Source organism: Odocoileus virginianus, chromosome 19 (genome assembly GCF_023699985.2).
Source record: "Odocoileus virginianus isolate 20LAN1187 ecotype Illinois chromosome 19, Ovbor_1.2, whole genome shotgun sequence".
Lineage (NCBI taxonomy): Eukaryota > Metazoa > Chordata > Mammalia > Artiodactyla > Cervidae > Odocoileus > Odocoileus virginianus.
The window spans coordinates 46,246,687-46,257,962 of record NC_069692.1 but is presented as its reverse complement, the minus strand read 5'-3'; the positions used below and the strand labels follow the sequence as shown (position 1 = coordinate 46,257,962).

General features: G+C 40.7%; 1 protein-coding gene across 3 annotated transcripts in view; it reads left to right on the top strand.

Moving 5' to 3' along the window:
* Positions 1 to 11,276, top strand: part of KCNQ5 (potassium voltage-gated channel subfamily Q member 5) — a 389,192-nt gene that overhangs the window by 153,184 nt on the left and 224,732 nt on the right. The window lies entirely within an intron of this gene.

The window sequence follows — 11,276 nt, the reverse complement described above, 5'->3', positions numbered from 1 at the left end:
TTTCACTCCCCGCACTGATAACCACTAGTTTGTTCTCTTTTTCTGTGATTCTTGAGCAGAAATTTTTAAAAAGCTCTTTAGATGAGATCCACGTGCAGGGAGGAACATTGTACTAATCATTGCCAATACCTCATAGAAATGCAAAGAACCCTATCATCAACTGTGTCCTGGTCATTGTAAGCCAACTACAGGACATGTGAAAAGAAAAAACCACTAAAATGCAGTCCCACACCTTCAGAAACTTCTTACATCATGGCTTTTCCTGAACACAGTGTGGATACAGCATAGGAAGCTAAATGATGTGTTTTTCTCTTGGTTTATTTCAAGATGAGGCAATAGAAAAAGTTCAACAGACTTGTGAGATGCAAAGGACCCAACATCTGTTAACTGGATTGAAGCGAGAAGTCAGCAGATGATTTAAAAACTACGTTTAGACACCATGCTGACAGGTGAACCCCTTCTGTCACACTCTGCTAGAGGGGGCTTTCCTAGAGTACATACAAGTTTTTAAACATTTTCAATAAAAGAAACGGAATCCAGTAAATCTGTGAACAGACCCAGCAGCACAGAGACCCTCTCAGCACAACTCAGCAACAGACTGAGGAAGGGTAAATGGAGGATATGGTTTAAGAATCAATTCTAATGGCCTGCTTGATTGGAAAAGTTTTTTTTCAGAAGAAATAAATTGTATGCAGTGTTGGTAGTTATATCAGGTGGAATCATCCTATTTATTATCTACAGTCCAAGAAGAAAAGCGATGGGAAAAGAGGAAAGAGGCAGGATGGGCAGGTCTAGCTGTCCAAGTGAAAGGCAGGTATTAGCCCAGAGGGAGGACTGGACACATCTCACCTGCTGATCTGCAGGAGAAGATCAGCAGGTGAGATGCAGGAGAAGATCTGCTTATGAGACATTTCTATGGTGACTTAGGTATCTGAGGAAGAAGTCTGAAAAGAATGAAATATAATGAAACTAAGTATTACATTTTTGAAAGGAATAAAATACACTAATTATAATCTGCAAAAAAATTAGTTTGTTTTTAGAACTGGTGTGATGACCTGAATTATGTTTAAATCAAGAGCATTTCAGTGTGAAGCCACTGATTATTCCAAGTAGAAAGGACCATCATTCACATATGTGCATCCATCTCATTTTCCTTGCTTTTAAGGCGCTCTGCTATATGTGGACTTAAATATTACAGGTCTGTTGGGGGATGTGCATTTATGACACCTGTCATAAAACCACAGCACTTCAGATAGAGCAGTATTAGTGTAAGGACAGACAGCAATAAATCAATGGAAAGAGTCCAGAAACAGAGCCACACGTACAGGTCCTCTGATCCATGACAAAGATGACGCTGTCATAAAGTGGTAAAAGGATTGTTTTTCCTAATAAGGTCTGCAGGTGAATTGGATAGCCTTGTGGCCAAAAAAAAAAAAAAAAAAAAAAAACACAAAAACACACAACAACAAATCTTAACCCTTTATCACAACATACACAGAAATAAATTCTAATCATAGTAAATATCTAATCTAGATAATTTGCATTTCTAAATGTAAAGCTAAAAAAGAAAGAAGAAACTTCTAGAAAAGAGTGGGTAAACTTTACTTAAAGGGCCAAGCAGCAAGTGTTTTAGGCTTCAAAGATTATATGGTATTGCAACTACTCAGCTCTCTGCTGTTGAAGAAGGAAAGCAGCCATGGATCACAAAGAAGGGAATGAGCCTTGTGTGCACCAATAAAACTTTATTTACAAAAAAAGATTTGGCTTGCACGCCATGGTTTTCCAACCTCTGTTCTAGAACATCCTTCTGAGTTAGTAAAGGATTCGCAAACTGAATGCAAAAGGTGGTAACAAAAATTAAAATTTTACTAAATTAGACTGCATTTCAATTTAGTTATCAAAAGTCACTGTTAAGATTGTGAAAGACAGTCCACAGAGTAGAAGAAAATATTCAAATTAGATTATGTTCGACAACGGACTCATATCCAGAATATATAAATGTGTGCACACACACACACACACACACACACACATCCTTTAAAGAGATTAAAAAAAAATCTCAATAGAAAAAAAGGCAAGAAATTCTTGAATGAAAGTTTTACAAAAGGAACACCACAAAAGATTATATTCAAGCGGCCAATATATGTATGAAAGGCTCTTAGCCTCATCAGTTATCAGGAAAGTAAAAAATAAAGCTTCAACAACATTCTACTATGCAGACACGGATTTAAAGGCGAGCAATTCTAATGTTGTCAAGGACGTGGAGCAAGTGGACCTCTCATGTTCTCTGGTGAGAGTGCAGATGGGTGTAATACCTTTGGAAAACTGCACTATCTACTTGAAGTAGTCGTAGTTACATGGATCCAACGTTCCATTTTGGGTATAAAATAATAAACCCACGCAACATGTTCACTAAAAGACATGTTCCTGATTGTCCCCAGTGGCACTCCTTAATTGTCACAAGTTGGAAATTACCAAATCCAGATCAGCCCCAAAGCATAAATACATGTGGTTTAGTAGCACTGTGGATACAGCATTAAGAAAGATGGACAAATACACATAAGGAACTACACCATGGTGTATTTACATAATAAATTTTCCTCCTATGTAGCAGTAGGAATAATCTACAGCTGCATGCAAAACGCGGGGAATCTCTCCCCACCTCCACCCTTTGAAAAATACTGAGTGAAAGAAGTCAGACACCAGTAGACACCAGAAACTAGTCAATGTGTAGTATGATTCCACAGACACCAGTAGACACCAGAAACTAGTCAATGTGTAGTATGATTCCATTTGTGTGAAATTCAGAAGCAGGCAAAACGGATGTGTGCTGTTGGACGGGAAGCGCCTGGTTAGCCTGGGGCGGAGGACGCAGTAAGTCGAAGGAGCGAGCCTGGGGCGGCTTCCGGGGCCCAGTGGCGTCCTGTTTTCTTGAACCTTAGCGGTGTCGAAGGTTTCTCCAGCTGCCGGGATTAGTTGCGAGGTGCTCGTGGGTGTGATGCGCTGCAGTGGGGGTTACTGTCCAGACTTGACTCAGCTGCAGAGTTGGCATTGGTCTAAGGATAATGGAGGTGATGCCCCTCGGCCCCCTGTCTCCTTTCCTGCTTCCTGTTTACTTTCTTCTCCTTTTACTTCTATCAGTGTTTAATGTAAGCTTGATGTTCCAAAATAACCCACAATCTATAAGTCCATGTTAATAAGAATAAATGTGGAATAAATCAACAGATCAGAGAGGAGAGGCCTATCTCCCCTGTGGAAGAATTCAAATGATTTGTGTAGACACTCCACCCTGGGAGAGGTGGACCACCACCGCCTCCCTCTCCCCCAGGCCCCAAGGGTAGGCTGAGCATAGTGGCTTCCTTCCAAAGAGTGCAGCGTGGAAAGGAGGGAAAACAGTAACCTCACAGTGTGGAGGTCTGACAGATCCTGCCTTAGCAGGTGATTAAGGACAACATCATCCCTGAATCACTCATGAGTCATCTTGATAGTATGTCCTCTTAACATGGAGTGATGACAATGATGCTTTACCTCTGTGGCCCCTGTTCAGAAGCCTGTAACTCCACTCTAATCATGAATAAAACAGCAGATAACCTCCAACTGAGGGATGTTGCACAAAATATTCTACCAGGACTTCTTCAAACACAAGGAAAGTCTGAGAAATTATCAGAGCCAAGAAGGGCCTGAGGGAATGTAATACCTAAATGTTACACGTGAGATCCTGGATGAGAAGAAGGATATTGGGTAAAAATTAAGAAAATCTAAATAAAGGATATGCTGCAATGAATTGGAGTATATCAGTAAAGTGAAAGTGAACTTGCTCAGTTGTGTCCGACTCTTTTCAAGCCCATGGACTGTGGCCTACCGTACTCCTCTGTCCATGGGATTTTCCAGGCAAGAGTACTGGAGTGGGTTGTCATTTCCTTCTCCAAGAGTATATCAATATTGGCTCATTAACTATGAAAAACATACTCTACTACCATAAGATATTAAAAATAAGGAAAGCTGAACTCTATGTACTATCTTTGCAACTTTTCTGTAAATCTAAAATTATGATATGGGAACAACCTAAATGTCCATCCACAGATGAATGGATAAAGATGTAATATAAATATACCCTAGAATATTACTCAGCCATAAAAAGAAATGAAATAATGCCATTTTCAGCAACATGGAGAGACCTGTAGATTATCATACTAAGTAAAGTCAGTCAGAAGGAGAAAGATAAATGCCATATATGGGGTCTAAACTAGAACACAAATGAACATATCTAAGAAACAGAAATGGAATCACAGACATATGGAACAGATTTGTGGCTGCTACAGTGGAGGGGTTGGGGGAAGTATGGACTGGGAGTTTGGGGTTAGCAGATGCAAATTATTATATATATAGAATTGATAAACAGCAAGGTCCTACTGTATAGCACAGGGAACTATATTCGGTGTCCTGTGATAAACCATAGCAGAAAAGAATCTGAAAAAGAATTTGTTGTTGTTCAGTTGCTAAAGTCATGTCCGACTCTTTGCAACTCCGTGAACTGCAGCACACCAGGTTTCCATGTCCTTCACTATCTCCCTGAGTTTGCTTAAATTCATGTCCATTGAGTCAGTGATGCCATCCAACCATCTCATCCTCTGTCACCCCCTTCTTCACTTGCCCCCAATCTTTCCCAGCATCAGGGTCTTTTCCAATGAGCTGGCTCTTTGCAGCAGGTGGCCAAAATATTGGAGCTTCAGCTTCAGCACTATATATATATATATATATATATATATATATATATATATATATATATATATAGTGTGTGTGTGTGTGCGCATAACTGAATCACTTTTCTCTGCATTAGATATTAACACAAAATTGTAAAGCAATTATGCTTCAATTTAAAAAAGAAAAACGTTATTGCAAAATAAAAACTTCACTTAAAAGCAAAGAAGCATTAGGTCCTAAATTTGGAAGCACAATCTGTGGAATCAAGTTATTAACAATAAGGAAATACAAAAGCAGGCAACAAAGACTAATGTAACCCAGTACCAAGTTGCCTTCCTTACAAGTCTGAATGCATTTCTAGTGATTAAACTTTATGAATGTGATTTACTTCTGTTTACTTCAGCACACAAAGGTGGGGATTTTATGTGCTATAACTCACTCAGATATTTTAAGTTAAACTCTTTAAATGTTAAACTTCATGCAGAAGAACAGAGTGATGAAATAAGGAGTGTTTTTGTTAGTAATTACAGACTATTAAAAATAAGTTTTCACTCCAATACACTCTTTCAGCAAATATAATAGAAGCATCATAGAACATTGGAGCTGAAAGGGACATTTAAGAGATTAGTTCAACTCCTTCACGTTACATGAAATAACAGAGTGCCAAAGAGTTTGGACTTGCCCTGGGTCATCATAAATTGGCAAGAGAGCTGGAATTTACTTGTTCAGTTGAACAAGTATTTGCTGAGTATTTTTTTTTTTAATTTTTTAAGAGCTCTGACAGCTGCTAGCGATAGAAAAATGAGTAAGAGTGTCTCCCCAGGAGGATGAACAGGGGTGGGGATGATGAACCAGGTTCAGCATGGCTAGCGAGCAATAAACAGGAGCACGGGTGTCATGACTATGGAAGAGCAGCTCTCCTGACCCGGCAGGGCATCACATGAGCCTTGGGATGGTGGGCAAGACGAGACAGGTGAAGAGGCAGGGACAGGTGCTCAGAGCAAAATTGATTATGTCAGCTAGCGGGGGAAGAGGCAAGTAACCTGTCACGTGGGAGACAGCATCTCCTGCCGTTACTGACTAGTGCAGGCGAGAAGCAGGGGTGAGCTACGAATGTGAGGATGGGGAGGGTTTGTGCCAATTAATGAGCACAGTCTTTATCCCACAAGACGTGGAAATTATTGAATGGTTTTTAATTCGGGATCTCTTGGATGGCTTTGTGGAGAATGGAGTTTAGGACAATACTAGTTACTGGGAACCTGGGAAGCTCTGTGGGAGTAGTGACTGCCAAGAGTCGGTTTAGGAGGATGTCAGTGTGAAGAAAAGGAGGCGTGCTCAAGACATGCACACGCTGACGTGTGTAAAATGGATGGCCAACAGCGACCTACTGTGTAGCCCAGAGAACTCTGCCCATTGTTATGTAACAGCCTAAAAGGGAAAAGAAATTGAAAAGGAATAGATGCATGAATATGTGTAACTGAGTCACTTTGCCGTACACCTGAAATTATCACACTAACATTGTTAATCAACTAGGCTCCAATATAAAATAAAAAGTTTTAAAAAGTAAACTACACGAAAAAAGAAATGTTAAAGGAAGAAAAAGTGATTGAAGATCAATTAGCTAGGCGGGGTGAGTGGGGAGGGTGCGTGAAGGTGCTGATTGAAACTCATTGTAGCGTAGGTCTTTGGAAGATGCCAAGAAGCACGGAAAATCCCTTGGCTCTGTGAACCCACTGTGTGCCCCTTCACCCGGGAAGCAGCTCTGAAGATCAGCAAGTGAAGCATTCTGACAGACATTTGAAAGAAAACAAGCAACAACGATAAAACTCATCCTAGGACAAGAGGGGCCTTCTTACCCTGTATCTACAGAATCAAGAGAAAACTTCAAGGTGATTCTCTGCAGAGTCGAGAGGATTTGCTTCTAAAGCTTTTGTCCTCATTCCAAAAGCTCCAGAGAGGCTGCCCTAAAATTTGTGTACCCTAAAGAGACACTGCCTTGAATCCCTGCCCTGAGCTATCTCACGTTAGGCTGTGGTGACTGGATGATTGACCTGCCTATAAGACAGAGAGTATGGGGGAGAGGAATAGGAGGAAAGATAGAGTTTAGCTTTAAACAAGCAAAATTTAAAATGCCTTTGAGCATTCAGTTAGAGAAATTCAAAAGACAGTAGGATAATCAACTCTCAAATTCAGGGGAGAACTATCCATATGAGGGGCATACTTGATGCTGAGAAACAAGTCATGGAGATGATGCCATTCTCATGGAGAATAGTGGGAAGATGGCAGGCCAAGGAGGCCAGGCTCTAGGCCACAGTGCTTAGAACAACAACAAAAAGTCTCCAATAGAAGTTTCAATGAAACGGTAAAAAACCTACTGGGAGATGGGAGGGAGTTTCAAAAGGGAGGGGATATGTGTATACCTATGGCTGATTCATGTTGAGGTTTGACAGAAAACAGCAAAATTCTGTAAAGCAATTATCCTGCAATAAAAAATAAATACATTTTTAAAATCTACTGGAAAACTAGAAGAAAATTGTATCCCAGAGCACAGAAGTTTGCTAGTCTTAGAAAGCGTGATCAGTAGTTTTAAATTTAGGGAAAGAGCCACTGACAACAGTACCCAAGGGTATTCACTGAATCTAGCAACATCAAGGATATGGGTGACTTTAGTGAGGGTGGTTTCAGCTGAGTGATTTTCCTTGATTTCAGTGAAGTGGGTGATGAAAACAAAGGACTGGTTTTCTGGGTTGTTCTGGGAAAGATTAGATGAGAAAAGAGGAGGGCAAGAAAACTTCCAGAGGCAGACCCAAGGAAGACTCTTTGGCTGTTGTCTGTTTTATTTGGAATGAGCTGTTTAGTATATTATTGCTGCTCAGCTGCTAAGTCATGCTCAACTATTTGCAACCTTGTGGGCTGCAGCACGCCAGGCACCTCTGTCCTCAACTGTCTGCCAGAGTTTGCCCAAATTCATGTCCATTGAGTCAGTGATGCCATCCAACCATCTCATCCTCTGTCCACCTGCTTCTCCTCCTGCCTTCAATCTTTCCCAGCATCAGGGTCTTTTCCAATGAGTTGGCTCTTCTCATCAGGTGGCCAAAGTATTGGAGTTTCGGCTTCAGCATCAGTCTTTCCAATGAATATTCAGGGTTGATTTCCTTTAAGAGTGACTGATTTGATCTCCTTGCAGTCCAAGGGACTCTCCTAGAGTTTTCTCTAGCACCACGATTCCAAAGAATCAATTCTTCAGCGCTCAACATATTTTGTGGTCCAAGTCTCACACCTGTATATGACTACTGGACAGACCATATCTTTGACTATATGAACCTTTGTCAGCAAAATGATGTCTTTGCTTTTTAATACTCTGTCTAGGTTTGTCATAGCTTTTCTTCCAAGGAGCAAGTGTCTTTTAATTTCATGACTGCAGTCACTGTCCATAGTGATTTTGGAGCCTAGGAAAATAAAATCTGTCACTGCTTCTTCTTTTTCCCTTCTATTTGCAATGAAGTGATGGGATGGGATGCCATGATCTTAGTTTTTTAAATTAATTTATTTATTTTAACTGGAGGATAATTATAATATTGTGATGGTTTTGCCATACATCAACGTGAAGCAGCCACAGGTATATGTGTATCCCCTCCCCATCCTGTAACCCCCTCCCACCTTTCTCCCCACCTTTTCCCTCTGGGTTGTCCCAGAGCCCTGGCTTTGGGTGCCTTGCATCATGCATCTCCTACATGATCTTAATTATTTTAGTGTTGAGTTTCAAGCCAGATTTTTCACTCTCCTCTTTCACCCTCAACAAGAAGCTTTTTAGTTCCTCTTTATTTTCTGCCATTAAAGTGATACCATATGCATAACTGAGGATGTTGATATTTTTCCCTGCAGTCTTGATTCCAGTTTGTGATTCATCCAGCCCAGCACTTTGCATGATGTACTCTACATGGAAGTTAAATGAGCAGGGTGATAGTATACAGACTTGTCATCTTCCTTTACCAATTTGGAACCAGTCCATTGTTCCATACCCAGTTCTAACTGTTGCTTCTTGACCTGGATACAAGTTTCTCAGAAGATAGATAAGGTGATCTAGTATTCCTGCCTTTTTGGGAATTTTCCACAGTTTGCTGTGATCCACACAGTCAGTGACCTTAGTGTAGTCAATGAAACGCACGTAAATGTTTTCCTAGAATTCCCTTGCTTTTCCTATGAACCGGTGTATGTTGGCAATTTGACCTCTGATTCCTCTGCCTTTTCTAAATCCAGCTTGTACATCCAGAAGTCCTTAGTTCACATACTACTGAAACCTAGCTTGAAGGATTTTGAGCATAATCTTGCTAGTGTGTGAATCGAGCCCAATTGTATGGTAGTATGAACATTCTTTGGCATTGCCTTTCTTTGAGTTGTATTGAAAACTGACCTTTTCCAGTCCTGTGGCCACAGCTGAGTTTTCCAAATTTTCTGACATATTGAGTGCAACACTTTAACAGCATAAACTTTTAGGATTTTAAATAGCTCAGCTGTTGTTATGTCACCTCCACTAGCTTTGTTCATGGTAATTCTTCCTAAGGTCTACTTGACTTCACACTCCAGGATGTCCAGCTCTAAGTAAGTAACGACACCCTCATGGTTAACCAGGTCATTAAGACCTTTTTTGTATACTTCTTCTGTGCCACCTCTTCTTAATCTCTTCTGCTTCTGTTGGATCCTTACAATTTCTGTCCTTTATTGTGCCCCATCCTTGCATGAAAATGTTTCCTTGATATCACCAATTTTCTTGAAGATCTGTACTCTTTCCCATTCTGTTGCTTTCCTCTATTTCTTTGCATTGTTAATTTAAGAAGGTCTTTTTATCTCTCCTTGTTATTCTCTGGAAATCTGCATTTAGTTGAGTATATCTTTCCCTTTCTCCCTTACTTTTTGCTTCTTTTCTTCCCTCAGCTATTTGTAAAGCCTCCTCAGATGACCACTCTGCCTTCTTGCATTTGTTTTTCTTTGGGATGGTTTTGGTCACCACCTCCTGTACAGTGTTATGATACTCCATCCATAGATCTTCAGGCACTCTGTCCACCAGATCTAATCCCTTGAATCTATTCATCACTTCCACTGTATAATCGTAAGGTATTTTATTGAGTTCATACCTGAGTGGTCTAGTGATTTCCTCTACTTTCTTCAACTTAGGCCTGAATTTTGCAATAAGGAGTTCATGATCTGAGCCGTAGTCACCTCTAGGTCTGATTTTTGATGACTGTGTAGTGCTTCTTCATCTTCAGCGGCAAAGCATGAACTCAGTCTGATTTTGGTGTTGACCATCTGGTGATGTCCGTGTGCAGAGTCATCTCTTGTGTTGTTGGAAGAGGGTGTTTGCTCTGACCAGTGTGTTCACTTAACAGAATCGTCAGCCTTTGCCTTGCTTCATTTTGTACCCCAAAGTCATACTTGCTGCTATAGGTATCACTTGAGTGCCTACTTTTGCCTTCCAAACCTCTATTATGAAAGGACCTTTTTTCCGGTGGTGCTAATTCTAGAAGGTGCTTTATGCCTTTGTAGAACTAGTCAATTTCAACCTCTTTGGCATCAGTGCTTGGGGCATAGACTTGGATTACTATGATGTTAAGTGATTTGCCTTGAAAACAAAGTGAGGTCATTCTGTCATTTTTTAATTTATACCCAAGTATTGCATTTCAGACTCTTTTCTTGACTATGGGGGCTACTCATATATAATGGTAATCTGAATTAAATCCTCCCATTCCCATCCATTTTTGTTCACTGATTCCTAAGATTTCCATGTGCAATCTTGCCATCTCCTGCTTGACCACATCTCGAACTTGATTCATGGACATTCCAGATTCCTATGCAATATTCTTGTTTACAGCATCAGACTTCACTTTTACCACCAGACATAACTACAGCTGAGTGTCATTTCTGCTACTCTTTGGCCCAGCTACTTCATTCTTTCTGGAGCTACTAGTAATTGCCCTCTGCTCTTCCCCAGTAGCATATTGGACATCTTTTGACTTGGGAGGTTCATCTTCCAATGTCATATCTTTTTGCCTTTTCATAATGCTCATGGGCTTCGCCAGGCAATAATACTAGAGTGGGTTGCCATTTCCTCCTCCAGTGGCCTACATTTTGTGAGAACACTTCACTATGACCCATCCTCTTGTGTGGCCCTCCATGGCATGGCTTATAGCTTTGTTGAGTTATGCAAGCTCCTTTGCCATGACAAGGCTGTCATTCATGAAGGGGAGTATATTTATAGGCTACACTACCAGTAAGATGCCCTCCAGAAGGGAAGGTATCTAAGAGAGAGTGTGTGATAAGGCAGAACCTTGGAGGAGAAAAGAGAGACCAGATGTGAAGGGCACTCAGCTGGAGGGGCTGCCACCTAGCCGTAAAGGAGTATATCCTTCTCTGGAGGGAAGGAATGGAGGGAGGGGAGGGGGAGAAAGGATGGAGAATGAATATATTCATGTATGTGTTTCAGTGTATGTGTGTGTGTGTCCCAGAAAGGGTGGTGGGGAAGTAGGGAGATGAAGATCATGTTTCAGACTTTCTATTCACTTGTTTATCAATAT